The sequence below is a fragment of the Dermochelys coriacea genome, chromosome 17, assembly GCF_009764565.3.
Source record: "Dermochelys coriacea isolate rDerCor1 chromosome 17, rDerCor1.pri.v4, whole genome shotgun sequence".
NCBI classification, from domain to species: Eukaryota; Metazoa; Chordata; order Testudines; family Dermochelyidae; genus Dermochelys; species Dermochelys coriacea.
This window is the reverse complement of record NC_050084.1, coordinates 15,626,393-15,641,243: the sequence shown is the minus strand read 5'-3', so window position 1 is coordinate 15,641,243 and position 14,851 is coordinate 15,626,393. Positions and strand designations below refer to the sequence as shown.

Genomic DNA, 14,851 nt, shown 5'->3' with positions numbered 1-14,851 from the left:
GAGATTTGAACCGGAGAAGCAGCTGTCGGTACAAGACATCACCAGAGCCTGCCCAGCTTCTACTGGAGCTTGAGCATTGTGTGTTCACTGCCTGACAACTTGAAGGAGATGGAATTGACATTTGGAACATGAAGGATTCCAGCTGTCTAATTACGTGCTGAACAGTATCGGAATTGAAGTTGCTGTGGCTGCTGGATGATCTATCACAGCTCGAGCTCCTAAGGAACTGCCAAGTTTCAACAGTGCTGCAGGGCAGCGGTGATAGACTACACATCGTGCAGCTAGTAATTACAACAATGGGATAACATTTTTGGGGAAAAGGGAATAATAAAGAAGAGGATTTCAGCAATTAACAACAAGACATTGCCTTCCATTGGAGTCTTTCACAGCATTTGACAGACCTTATGCAAGGTCAGCCACAAGTTCTGAGGGTATCATGCTGCCAACGCAGCTTGCATGAGTGTGGAGCATTTGCGTTAGAGAGGTGTTCATCTTTCCACATCCATTAGCAACTACTAATGCTCCCCTATGCTGTCCCAGTGGAGAACGTATAGTCTGTTGTGATAGATTTCACAATGATCGCTGGAGTCACCATCTTATCCCCAAGAATCTCCTCGCTGTTTCCCTTCCCCTCCCTCATTTATTAAAATGCTGCCTTTGCAGCCTTATGCTTTTTTAAATGCTAGACAGAGGCACCATCTGAATGACTCAAAAAGAAAAGGAGTACTTGTGGCACCTTAGAGACCAACAAATTTATTTGAGCATAAGCTTTCGTGAGCTACGGCTCACTTCATTGGATGCATTCAGTGGAATCTGAATGACTGCTTTTCTTCTTCCCTCCTGTTTCCCCACACCCCCTCCTGAATCTATTTCTCTAGGGCAGGCAAGGGCAGCAACATTTGGTCACTGTTGCTGGAGTGGGGTGGCAGAAGGTTAGCGGGATGGTGGGTGACTGTGCAGATAACAAAACCTTTGACATTCTTCCTACACGTTGACTAGTTTGAACTCAGACTACTAATGCTTAAAGTATCCGTTTAGGCATTTGCAAGACTAGGGCCAATAGCCACTAATTTGGGGGGGGAGAGGGGTGGGAGCATCTATCTTTTTCTACAGTACCCAGTGCAAGGGGGCCCAGATCCTTTGAGTTCTACTGTATTGCAAAAAAATGATCTTTTAAGTTGTAGCTTTTTCTTAGAGAGTCAGAGCAAACAGCCATAAATAAGCCATAAATTGCTTGAAAGGGGCCATTTTCTCAACTATATTTGAAAAACATTAAATTATTTCAGGTCTGTGAGGAGATGTCCACCCCTCACATCTCCCAAAAGTGTTAAGGTGGGTAGGTGATCCCACTAACCATCTAGGCTGCACCTGAAGGAGGAGCCAATGAGGAATGAAGACTGTCATAACCATACAGCTAAGGGTAGCCTAGAATTCCTCCTTACCTGTAAGGGGTTAAGAAGCTCAAATAACCTGGTTGGCACCTGACCAAAAGGACCAATGGGGAAAGAAGATGCTTTCAAATCTGGGGGCAGAGGTCAGGCTTTGTTTGTGCTCTTTGTTTGTGTGTTCTCTTGGGAAGCAGAGAAGCACAAGGTCGAAAACTGCTTCTCCTATAAACCATGCTAAAGGGAGTCTCAATATTGCAAAAAGAGTAAGTAAATAAGGCACGGCGCGTTAGATTACCTTTTGTTTTCAACTTGTGAATTATCCCTGTTTTTTTTAAATTTTAAAGTTTTGCCTAGAAGGGAATCCTCTGTGTTTTGAATCTGATTACCCTGTAAAGTTACCTTCCATCCTGATTTTACAGAGGTACTGCTTTAACTTTTTTTCCCCTTTATTATAAAGTTCAGATTTTTAAAAATCTGGTTTACCTATTTGGTCGGTAGATTATTCTCAAGCCTCCCAGGGAGGGGGTGTAGGGCTTGGGGGGATATTTTGGGGGAATAGGAATTCCAAGGGGTCCTTTTGCTGATTCTTTGTCTAAATCACTTGGTGGTGGCAGCGTACCATCCAAGGACAAAGGATTTGTACCTTGGGGAAGTTTTAACCTAAGCTGGTAGAAATAAGGTTAGAGGGCTTTCATGCGGGTCCCCACATCTGTACCCTAGAGTTCAGAGTGTGGAGGGAACCCTGACAAAGACTAAATTAGAGATGGAGCTCAGCTGGACAGGAACAGGAGGGGCCTGCATAAAGCCCAGTACCTGACCGCAGAAGGGGGTGGCACAGAAAAAGAGGCAGCAGTTGCTCTCAGGGTGAGAGAAGGAAGTAGCCCAGTGATACAACAGAAAGGCTGGGGACTGTGCAGACCATGACTGCTTGTTGTACGGTCCCTGGATTGGATTCCAGAGTTGAGGACAAGCCAGGGTTCCCCAACTAGCCACTGGGCAGCGGCACCGTTAAGGAGCTGCAAAGGGAAGGCTACCTGAGACAATAGGTCCCTGAGAGTCTTTGATACTCGCAACACCCCACTGAAGGGCAGAACTACAGTGACCTGGCTGGAGGGAAGTGAGCAACTGCAGGACTGGGCGTGGGACTGGCAGAGCTCCCAGATCTGGCCAGAAGGAGGTGCTCCAGTGGTGAGCCGAGCACCCTGTGACAAGGTCCCACACTTATGCCTGACCCCTACCACCAATTTTCCTGTTTTCAGTTTCTCTTGTTCTTGTTGCTGGATGGAAGACGTGCAGAAAACTGACTACACAGGAGGGAGAGAAACTGACCAGAAAAAAGTGCTGTCAAGTTTACAAAGCAGACAAACTGAACAAGAGAGAGCTTTTCCCCAAATCTTTTCCAGCTAGAGATGTTTCCATTTTACTTATAAAATAGAAATAGGCAACATGTGTTTGGACAGAAAAGAACTCACAAGTTGACAGCGTCACTCATATTTCACAAGTCCCATGAAAACTCAAGAGTGCTTTTCAGACTCTGTACTTACCACCCACAGCTACTTCTGGGATGGATAGCAGCAGCAAAGCAGAGAACCAGTGAACAGTACACTGCACAACTATAGGAATGGCATTTTAACCAAGACAAAAATCTGGGTCTTCCTGAAAAATGCTGTGGGTTCTCAAAATGTCAATAAAAATAAAACCCCAATTCTAAAGGTCTCTTCTGAAAAGACCTTTCTTCTCTCACCCCATGCACATTGCATGCAGGGTGACCAGCTAGCAAGTATGAAAAATAGGATGGGATGGGGAGTAATAGATGCCTATACAAGACAAAGCTTCAAATGTTGGGACTGTCCCTATAATACAGGGACATCTGGTTACCTTAACTGCATGGAACCAATCTCTGAGTGATGGATGAAAGCTGAAGGCACCTGGTGCCAACTGGCAAAAGTGCTCCCTGGTCTTTACAAGCAACCCGTCTCAGACCTGACAAACTCTGTACATCTAATACACTGCTTTTATGGTATTTATCCAGGAAAGCTAGCTTGTAAGGTCTCTACTAAAAGCTTGTAGGTTATCAATGCTCAATCATTGTGTACTGGTAATATTTAAGGAATAATTTATCTATATTGAAAATTATGTCCTTATGGTCTTACCATAGAAGTTAGTTACCAGGGAATCATAGGTCTTGGTGATTGCCCATTCAACGAAGAGAAAGCTGTCACCCTTCTTTGGCTGGCTGATTATGTAAATATATTGTTCAATTGCCTACCCTTGCCCCATCCCAGAACAGTCCATGGAAAAACCAACAAATACAACTGCAAACAATCAAAACCATTTGGAGGTAAAAAGGAACATTGTAACAGACAGGGTCACCCTGCCTGTGAATACACACAAGACTGATTCATTATCTGACAAGGGTGAAGAATAATCCTCTGTATCCATTTACTGAGGAATCTTATGGAGTGCGGGGTGCTTTCCATGAAAGGTTGGATCCTAGCTCCTGGGAGGCCGGCCAACTCTACAACTTTTGGGGGCGGCATGGGATACCTACTTAATTAGATAAGAGAGGTCACTATTAAGCAGTGTAGGACCTAGTTTGTGTATTGTGATTTTGTTTTATGTTGCAACCATTTGTTTCTACCTCTCCCCCCCCCCTTACAATAAAGCAAAAACCATTATTTAAGTGCTCACCAGTACGGTGCGTTATGTAGGAGCAATGACTGAAGGTAAAACTGCCATACACTGTTCCCTTGGGGGCTGAGCATCTGGGATTTCTGTGAGTAGCCAGGGTCAGGGGCTGGTCATCACAGGAGAATGCTTCAATGCGAATAGTGATGCAGCTGTTATTAACTGGCAAGGTGAAGTCAGGGCTGACATAGCCTGGAGGAGAGTGCTTTAAACAGCTGACAGGCTGGAGGTGTTAGGGAGCTAACATCCAGTTACCACAAGCAAGACTCCATCTTGCAGGATCTAGGGGATAACAAGGTGACTCTCCGTCCTGGGTATCCCGAGAACTGTCACAGGACTCAGGGAAGTTAGATTTCAAAACCCCCAGAAAACGATATTATGTGTTTTCCATAAAATTCTTAGTCATTTGTTTGTGGCCATATCTTTATTTAAGGCTGATGATAGTAACAGGGCAAGGTGCTGGAGATGAGGATAATCAATTCAACCGCAAGGGCGGCTAGGTGTAGAGAGACTCTGTGTTCAATCGCAGAGCGTTAGCAGTCCTCTTGGCACGGGCACTTGAATGTGAGTGCAGCAAAGGTAGCCAGTCTTTTAGAGTCTTAGCCAAATCATAGTGAGCGAGTCGCACCAATTTCAGCAGGCTTTGGATCACGGTCCTATTTTCCACCATCCAGGCTCCATACTTTTGTACAACAAATACCAATATATGTATTAAAGAACCAGATGCTACTTTATCTTCTACATTGAAGGCTGCAGTCCTGGGATCATTGTGCATTACCAGCAGCATTTGAACATACCTGCGTAGTCAGTTATGCCAATACAATACAATGCTGATTTTTTCCCCCATGCTGTATGTAAACATAATTTTATCTAGCAGATTGTTGGTTAATTGTGCACACAAGATATTTTAGATAAATACACCCAGTTTTGCTGCATTGCCTTCTTTTAAAAAACAAAACTTTTCTTCGTGACCTATATTTATTGCTTATGAAAATATCAGCAGTATCAAAAGGACAACAACAACAGGGCCGGAGAAATGAGAAAAATGGAAGAAATCTAAAGATAAGTAATTTTGATGATAAGGAATGTTAGTCTGATGTGGGGAAAATAATGTGGGGAAAATAAGATACCAGAGATAAAATACACTATAACAATCTTTATGATAATGGGAGAGAAGCACATTAAGAATTTTATTAGCAAGAACTACAAAAATTAGCTTTCCCTATTTTCATTTTAGAATCACTCAGCACTCGATTTCCACAATAAAAACAGCAATGAAAAGAAAATTGGACACAGGGCATTACACTTTTCCCTCTGCAGGGGAAGATTATTTCTTCTCTCTTGGGGGAGGATGACAGCGATTAATACAGACAATCACGGCTTTTATTCTGGAGGGTACGGGGCATGTCACAAAGGCACAGTGTAGCCCAATTGTGCCCCCAAGAGGTAATCTGACTACCCTTCCTGACCTCTGACACATTAGGGAAGAGTCTAGTCTTTTCAAGCAGTCAAATCAAGAGTAGGAACTGTCAGCTTCCTCAAACAGCAAGTTTTACCGAGTCCTTTCGCAACACAAGTTACATGTGATTGAACAGCAGGAAGCTATACTCTAGTGGAGAGCAATAGAGGGTGCTCTTGAGCAGATGCTGACATTTGCTGCTCTGGACAAAATAATAAGGAGCTGGCGCATTACGGGAATTAAGCTCAGCCTCACTTGATTTAACCAATTCGATGACAGGACTATAGGATATCAAACAAGTCTGTACTTTAATTTAGAGTTAGAAGAGCCTACTGGAAGGAGTGACTCCAAAGTTCTCCAGTGGGTCTAGGGAACAAGAGCCCATAAAGAGAGCTGTGGTGAAACCCTGCACCTAGGGTGGAAAAATATGAGCCCAGGGACAAGGCTAAAGGACGACCTCTGAGCATCCTGTGATCTAGTCAGGAGCAGGGAAGGCTTGTTTTTGGGGTGTGTGTGTGTGTGTGTGTGTGTGTGTGTGTGTGTGTGTGTGTGTGTGTGTGTGTGTGTTTAAAAAAAGCAGGCCCAGAAGGGGGAGAGGTGATCTGAAAGTTGTGTGGAGTTTTGACTGAGGAGGGGAAACGGAGGCAGCAGACACACTGATGCTGTTGGGCAAGCCCTGCTACAGATGCCGAAAGTCAAACAGATACAAGCAAAATGAAGAGAATAGACTAGATGATGAAGGTGAAGCTAATAATGTATTCCTGAATCAAGGAAGGAAGCTATTATAGAGTTAGCCAGCAGGAAAGGACCATTGTGAACATCTGATACTCAAGAGCAAAACCTCTAAGGAGATGAAAAGAAAAGGAGTACTTGTGGCACCTTAGAGACTAACAAATTTATTTGAGCATAAGCTTTCGTGAGCTACAAGTGGAAAATACACTAAATGCATCTGATGAAATAGCTCACAAAAGCTTATGCTCAAATAAATTTGTTAGTCTCTAAGGTGCCACAAGTACTCCTTTTCTTTTTGCAAATACAGACTAACACAGTTGGTACTCTGAAATCTAAGGAGACAGTCACAGAAGGATATCCAGAGGCAGTAACAAGAGTCAAGCCCTTCAAGACCAACCAGAAAGAGTTTTGAAAAGCACCGGTGCCTCTTACCAGAGGAGCACTCACAGGTTCCAAAGCAGTCAGAATAACTTAAATCTAAACCAGCAGTCACTACCACCTGCTCTCACTCACTAATACTCTGCTTTGGTGCATGGCACCACAATGAATGCAGCCATGTGACTGCTCAGCTGGAAGTAAACAGGCCAGAATGGACACTGGTCCCCGAAGTGACAAGGCTCACTGCTCCCACAATGTTTGAAATAGCCATGGGAAAGTAGGACGGGAGGAGAAGAGAAGAAATATGGTTTGGAGGATGGTGATGTACAGTGGTTACAGCCAGGGGCCCCCAAGTCAGGATACCTGGATTCTAGGCTCCCTTCCACCACTGACTTGCTAGGTGGCATGGGGCAAGTCAATCAGCCTCTGGTCTCTAAAAGGGATAGAAGAACTTTGTCTGAAAATCTCCACTGGGGATGAGGGAAAAGGGACATGAAACTTTGGCTGACTAAGGAATTGGGTGAATGAGGCACGGCAGGGGCTTGAGCAGGCCAGTTTTTTGAAGAGGAAAGAAAGGAGATATAGCTAGATATTTAAGAATTTTTTTTTACATGGATGTGAACATCCCCCTCGAGCAAACTCTGCAGAAAGTTCTGGAGAGGGTGGGAAGGGGGAGGGGGAGAAGTGGGAAAGCAGGAAGACACGATCTTTGAGTCTAGATTGAACCTGTCTTCAGATTCCTGAGGATCTACAATGTTGTCTACTTCAGAGTTATTGTAAGGCTATGACTGTAAAGTGCTTGGAGAGGTTTGATGAAATATGCCATGTAAATGCAGAGTGTGTGATACTTTGGCTTAGGTATTTTAAGTCCTGTCCCCTCTTCAATGAGCTGTCTCTTATCACCACAGCTAGAAATATGGGACTTCTCAAATTCTTTCAATACCTCATTTCCAGAGCCCATATTGGGTTTAGGTTGGCTGATGAAGCTTCACTGCCTTTGGGATCTTTATTACCATCTCAGTGAGGCACATTTAGCAGTTCAAGAACAGCATCTCACAATGGCCATCCTACTGCATTCTGAAGGCCATTTGTCACTTCCAAGAGACTCATTTCCAGTTTCATAACTTCACACGCTTCCCCAATGTAACCATCTGTCAACAACATCCAATCCTGACAGAGTAGATTGTGTTAAGTGCATGCTCAGATTTCATTTCCAATGAGTCAGAACCCTTCTTTCTAGGGCCATTAAGCAGACTCAAGGAACATGCATGTATGTTCAAGGCACAGGAAATTTAGTACAGTTGAATTCCAAGGGTCAAACACAAGTAGAATTAGAATTGTCAGTGTGAAAAAACACCGGAGAAAGTCATCAGAAAGAACGAGGCCGATTTGTGCTAGAGAGAAAGAGCTTCCTGTAGGTCTTATCAATCAACCCTCCCAAGCTCCAAATATGGGACAGAACCAGAATGTGGGAACTAGTATAAAAAAAGAGGAAGCAGAAAATGCTGTGGGGGTGGGGCAACAGTCTAACCAATTTGACGCTCTCTATAGCCTCAGGTCTAATGAGCAGGAATAACAGGACATTGCTACCGCTGCGTGCAATGGAGGAAGAGTCCTGGAGCCTTCAACTTCCAACTTGCCCTGCAGGAAATAAGTCTTTCCCCTATACGGGCTCAAGATTACTCACTATGTAAGAAGGAGAAAAAAACCTCAGGACAGGTGGAATGTTAAAGGATAACATTTTCAAAAGGATTTAAGTGAATTAGGAGCTTAATCGCTATTAAAAAAGGACTCTAGCATTTACGAGCTTCAGTCCCATTAACTGTCAAAGAGCTTCAAGCTCTCAAGTGTCCAAGTCACTGCTGAAAATTGGATTTACTCCCTCCTGAATTCTGGAGCCTTCATGGAGAACACCCTGTCCACTCCTCCCCCATCCCTTTGTTATATCGAGCTTCAGTGTTTCCACAACTATAACAGCAGATTATGGGGAGAAAGGTGCACTGAGGTGCAGCTCCAATCATTGCATTCTGTTCCGACATGGCACATTGGGCGAAATAAATAAATAAATAAATAAATAAATAAATAAAGTTTTAGGCCCTTACCCTATCTGGAAGTGACATACTCATCCCACTTTAGCTCCTAACCCAATACTCAGTGTTATACACCATCTTAAAAGTAACCAGACAGTATTAGTATTGGGAAACTCGACTGGCCTTTTTGGAGCCTTCTCCAGTTTAAAGAGCAAGTGACAGGACAGACAAACCATTTCTATCCCTTTAAACCATTGACCTGCAATGGATCTAATGTATTGCCCTTGATGATGAGTCCTCTCTCTTCACAAGCTGTAAATAACGGCTTTTGACTTTAAACACAGCTCAGATACGTCATGACTGAAAACTGTCTGCTGCTCCCCCAGTATGTTTATCTAACGTCTGCAGGAGTACGAACAGGGTCCTCGAGAGCAGATGGTGCATCTCTCTCAAGGCAGGCAGCACAGTCTATATATGCAATACGTAGACATCCAGTGTGTTCCAGTGTCAACATGATTATTGTGAAGGGAAGATTTAAAAACAAAACAAAACACCACACCACAAAACAACAAACTACAGCTTCAATATATACTTTAGCTCATGCAGCCCTTAGCAGAGTTGATAAGATCCGAAGCATTTCCCAAGAAAGGAGGAAAAAGCCCACACACATAGGCTGCCTTAGGCAGGTGGGGATTTGGGAAGAGGAGAGGCAAAGTGATAAACTGTTCACAGGATTAGGGCTCTTGGTGTAACCACTGGGGAGAGAGTTCCCAAGGGCAGTGTTTTCTCCTCCTCTGTGGGTTACATAACCGAAGGGAAACCTGACAGGATCATAGAGAGAAAGCAAGCTGATATTCTTGGGGAAATAGCTGAAACTGACCAAGAAGGGGAAAGAAAGTGCAAAGTGACCAAGTTGACTGGGGGACACCATTTACATCCTCTAAGAGAGAAGGGGAGAAGGAGGATCTCTCTGAGGCTTGGCACAGGTTAAAAGTTGGCTTCAGGCTTCACCGAACACTTAGTCTGGCCCAGCCAGATGGGAAAGGGCACGACTCACTGCCTATCAGGAAGGAGGGCACCACCTGACTTTTTCCTATCCCATAGCGGTCTTTAAAAATAAATAAATAAAATCTCAGCAGGGTTTAAGGAGGTACTGTTAGCTGATCCAAGGCTGGCCTATTACCCCAAAGCCCTAGGTGAGGGGCCTGTGATGGGTTGGGTCACAGAAACCCCCTTGGGACTACCACCTGATGTGCCGAGACTACCTCTGAGCCAGTTTTCCCTGGCAGCTTGAGACTTCATTGCCCTACCTGGTTGTGCCAGCTTAAAAAGCATTCCTGTCTCCAGCACTCAGATACCCAACTCCACGTGGGGTCCAAACCCCAAATAAATCCATTTTACCCTGTATAAAGCTTATACAGGGTAAACTCAAATTGTTCGCCCTCTAACACTGGTAGAGAGATATACCCAGCTGTTTGCCCCCCAAGTGATTTTATTAAACAGAAAAAGTAGAATTTTAGTGGTTCCAATTAATAACAGACCGAACAAAGTGAATTAGCAAGCAAAATAAAATAAAACATGCAATTTTAAGCCTAATACAGTAAGAGATGCCTTCTCCTGAATACTTTATTATCTAAAGGACCTTACGCTGCCATACAAGCAGACATCTGTTCTCAGATAGAATCCATTAGAGTCAACAGGACTCCAGTGGGTGTTAGAGACCAAACAGAATGGATTTCAGGACTTGGTGCCCAAGTCAAGGTGCAATGATCAAGCAGAGGGAGTGGGTCAGAGAAGACAAAGGTAACAGTGGCAGAGTTACAGTAATATCCTCTGGTTTTGAGCCAGAACAAAGCAGCCATTTCCTTCTCTGTCAGCTCAAAAAGTGTTTTTTTTGTTTTTGTTTTTAATTATTTTAATGCAGCCATCATCACCATTCATGTGCATCCCAATGAGATGACAACTACAGAATGGTTTAGTGACAGGAGCATGGAGCTGTCTAACAAGGGAGGTCTTCACCAAGAAACTTAAATTTCACTGTGCCTTAGTTTACACATTTTACAGATGGGGATTATACCTGAATCATGGGAGCTTTGAAAAAGGCAAAAAGAAAGAGATGCATTGTGTATTATAATCCATATAGCAAAGTACATAACAATTTTTACAATGACACGCTTTATTTAAAAATTATAAAGTTATGCCTCATGTAAAGTACTCAAAATGTGTGGCTAAAGCCTTCTGTTTTCCAGCAGAAGAATATTTGTAAGTGCTATTTTGACTTTGTAATCAAACTGTACATAACAAAAAGGTGATCTATTGAAAAACAATACGAAGAGCAAAATTTTTTTATTATGTTCTTATTCCCTGTACATTTGAGCCTTGCTAGAACAAATGTCATATAGTAGAAAAATTCTGAAAATATGAATGCCGTCATCAATAAAGGAACCTGTGGAAACTTATATCATAGCTTCCCCCATGTGTGTGTGCTTGTTTCCTCTTCTAATGAATTGCGAGTAGCAAAATATTTAACATTTTTTAAAAAATAGTTCAGATTTTTTTTTAAAAGGCCAGAAGGGATCATTATGATTATTCAGTCTGAACTCCTGCTTAACATAGGCTATAGCCAGCAATTCTAGCCCAACAACTTATGGCTGAACTAAAGCCTATATTTTAGAAAGACACCCAATCTTGATTTCAAGGCTCAATGAAAAGCGGACTTGAGAGGCTGGCATCCTGGTACACTCCCCAGCACACTTCCTCCTTAGGCTACAGGATATTTTTAAAATTGTTAATGGCAAATACTAGTGATCCTTCAATGCCCCTGTATCCTTAAAGTAGTTCAGGACCAGAGAGCTGTCCTGTGCCTGCCATCTTCGTCTTATCTCCAATCATGAAAAAAAAAAAACTTACATCTAACCATTCTGGTACAAGTAGTCCCACTGGATTTCATACTTTGGCACTTGTCATTCATTACATAGTTTTATAGTTAATATTGATCTCAGTTTAAATTGCACAGACACTCAGCTGTTGAGAAAGCTCACCTTACAGGCAGAATTATAGTTAGGCATTGTACATGAAGGATAAACTCCTGAGCTCCCAAATACATGGTTTGCTTTACTGCAGTTTCATTGTGTATGTAGAGGAAACAGATTGACAGAGCCAGAAGAGTACCCAGAAGTTACCTACTACAGGACAGGCCCAACACTAGCCATCACCTTCAGCCCCCAACTAAAATCTCTCCAATGCATCATCAAGGATCTACAACCTATCCTGAAGGACGACCATCACTCTCACAGATCTTGGGAGACAGGCCAGTCCTTGATTACAGACAGCCCCCCAGCCTGAAGCAAATACTCACCAGCAACCACACAACAAAAACACTAACCCAGGAACCTATCCTTGCAACAAAGCCTGTTGTCAACTGTTCCCACATATCTATTCAGGGGACATCATCATAGGGCCTAATCACATCAGCCACACTATCAGAGACTCGTTCACCTGCACATCTACCAATGTGATATATATGCCATCATGTGCCAGCAATGCCCCTCTGCCATGTACATTGGCCAAACTGGACAATCTCTTCATAAAAAGAATAAATGGACCCAAATCAGACGTCAAGAATTATAACATTCAAAAACCAGTCAATCTCTGTGGTCACTCGATTACAGACCTAAAAGTGGCAATTCTTCAACAGAAAAACTTCAAAAACAGACTCTAATGAGAGACTGCTGAATTGGAATTAATTTGGAAACTGGACACCAATAACTTAGGCTTGAATAGAGACTGGGAGTGGATGTGTCATTCCACAAAGTAAAACTATTTCCCCATGTTTATTCCCCCCCTTGCCATTGTTCCCCACACGTTCTTTTCAACTGCTGGAAATGGCCCACCTTGACCATCACTACAAAAGGTTTTTTTTCTCTCCTGCTGGTAATAGCTCACCTTACCTGATCACTCATTACAGTGTATATGGTAACACCCATTGTTTCATGTTCTCTGTGTATATAAAAATCTCCCCACTGTATTTTCCACTGCATGCATCCGATGAAGTGAGCTGTAGCTCATGGAAGCTTATGCTCAAATAAATTTGTTAGACTCTAAGGTGCCACAAGTACTCTTTTTTATTGTGTATGTAGTTGTTCTTTCTTACAAGAGCCATATTACATTTCACATAATGGGCCTGATCCACAGCTCCATTTCAATGGGACCACTCACACAAGTGAAGTGGCTTTTCATATCAGACCCTTGACATTCGAGTCTGTTGGCAGGTTCCCTGGCAGTGATTTCGCTGCCTTGGTAGGGTGTTGTATAACAGGCACAGCTGAGAGTTTCTCTATATTATTACTGCAGCAAACAAGTGGTTTTGCTTTTAGAACTGAAGCAAAGCATAAAGTCATTTGTACTTGCAAGGCAGTGAATGATGGTGTTCATTGTCTGTAGCAACACTTAATAAAAAGGTAGGTGTTGGCACTTCCTCTACCACATTCCAGAAGCAAACAATTGTCAAAAAACCTATCTTTAGAGTCACACACTGTCTGTTTGAAGTGCAATTTAAAGATAGTCCCTATATTTTTAAAGTACTAAAAAATAAAATGAAAAACATTCTATTCCACGCACGTTAATCCAAAATGATGCAACATCAATGGCAGGCAGAATGAGAGTTTCCATTAAGGTTATTTCTATGGTACCTTTAAAATGGCAAAGGTTAGGGGATTAGCATGCACATTTATCCACACATGTATGAATTAACCAAGGATGGAAGAAACCATAAAGAAACACAAATATTAGTAAAACGATGTGTATACACTGTTATACTCAGTTAAATCAGCTGGCCCATGATCAGTGATATAATCTAACAAGCACTATTATCCCACATCTAACAGTCTGTCTTAGAAAAAAGGTTCACAGACCCCCACTCCTGCTTGGCTCTTAAGAGAGCATATCATCAGAGGAACAGGAGAATTCAGGGGACAGAGTTTTTTTAAATAGGACCCCAACTTGATCCACCACACTATTCATTATTGTGATTGGAGAGCTCTCCTCTTATCCTAAGAGTTGTTGAGCTAGGTCTTGTTCTCAGTTACAGATAGCTACACCCACAATCATCATCCGAACTGGCAACACCTTAGCTGACAACTTCAACGTGGCAGACAAGGGCCATGAAAATGCAGAGCCTGCTACAACTCCCCAGTCAAAGTCAGTGGAAGTCCATTGATTTTAATGGGAGTTAGACTAGGCTCATAGAATTTTGCACTCCTATGGTCAGATATAAAGGAATCTTGTTATTAAAAAAAATTAAAATCCACCTAATCATAGTGTTCTCACACCCCAAAACAAAGGGCTAATTTCATAATGTACTAAGATAAACCACCTCTCCTAATAAGGCATATGACAGAAGCAATATGAATCCTCAGATGAATCCACACAAGAAAATTAACTGCACTTCTCACACAAATTAAGCTGCCAGTTCAGTTTATAGGCACTTCCCCTGACAAAACAACAGTTTTGCTTCCCAGTTAAGGTTTTCATGTAGTTAAATAGCTGGATCTTACCTTTGCCTGAGCGTGGGAGAGCAGACTTGCCTTTCTTAAGCAGCTTCCTCAAGGATCTGTAAGTGATCACAAGCAGACATGTAATCCGCCTCCAAGGCTTCCCTTAAGCTGATTTTTAGGAGGTTTTGGGTAAATAAGTCCAAGATAGTCTTTAAAAAAATTTAAAAAGCAGTTTTCTTCCAGCAGCACCTAAAACTTTCATGATTTTTGGCAAGCACATAAGAAGAAGAGTGTCTCCCTTAATTCTCTCAAAGGAAAACTATACCAGACACACAGTAACATGGGAGGAAGGAAAAATCCCTTTAGCACTGTTAAACAGCACTCTCCAGTCCTTAGTTATCTATTATATTAAACCATCTCCTTTCTTCTAAGCAGCTAACTACCCCCACAGCCCAAGCCAGCTAGTGAAACCACCTGCTTGAGCAGTCAGCTGGTTTGCCTTTTAACAAGCTCATGCTGGGCAGCTGAGATCTGTCCACAGTCTGCCTGGCCTGGCATTTTCTAATAATTTATCTTGTGATTTCCCTCCCCCACTTTTGTTCTTTGCCATGTCTGGCCTCAAACTTCTTGCTGCCAAACAAGTTCAGTCCACATCATGCACTATTATTACTGTGTTAAGTA

General features: G+C 42.6%; 1 long non-coding RNA gene across 5 annotated transcripts in view; it reads right to left on the bottom strand.

The window, feature by feature from the left end:
• LOC122456956 overlaps positions 1-14,610 on the bottom strand; it is a 126,916-nt gene extending 112,306 nt beyond the window's left edge. Inside the window, exon 1 of one of the 5 annotated variants that reach the window (XR_006276164.1) lies at positions 14,231-14,610. This is a non-coding gene — a long non-coding RNA (uncharacterized LOC122456956). Of the gene's footprint in view, positions 1-8,934; positions 9,157-14,230 lie in introns of those variants that run through there. The other 4 variants (XR_006276162.1, XR_006276165.1, XR_006276163.1 and 1 more) reach the window with 4 other exon arrangements.
• Between the last annotated feature and the right edge of the window lie 241 nt (positions 14,611-14,851).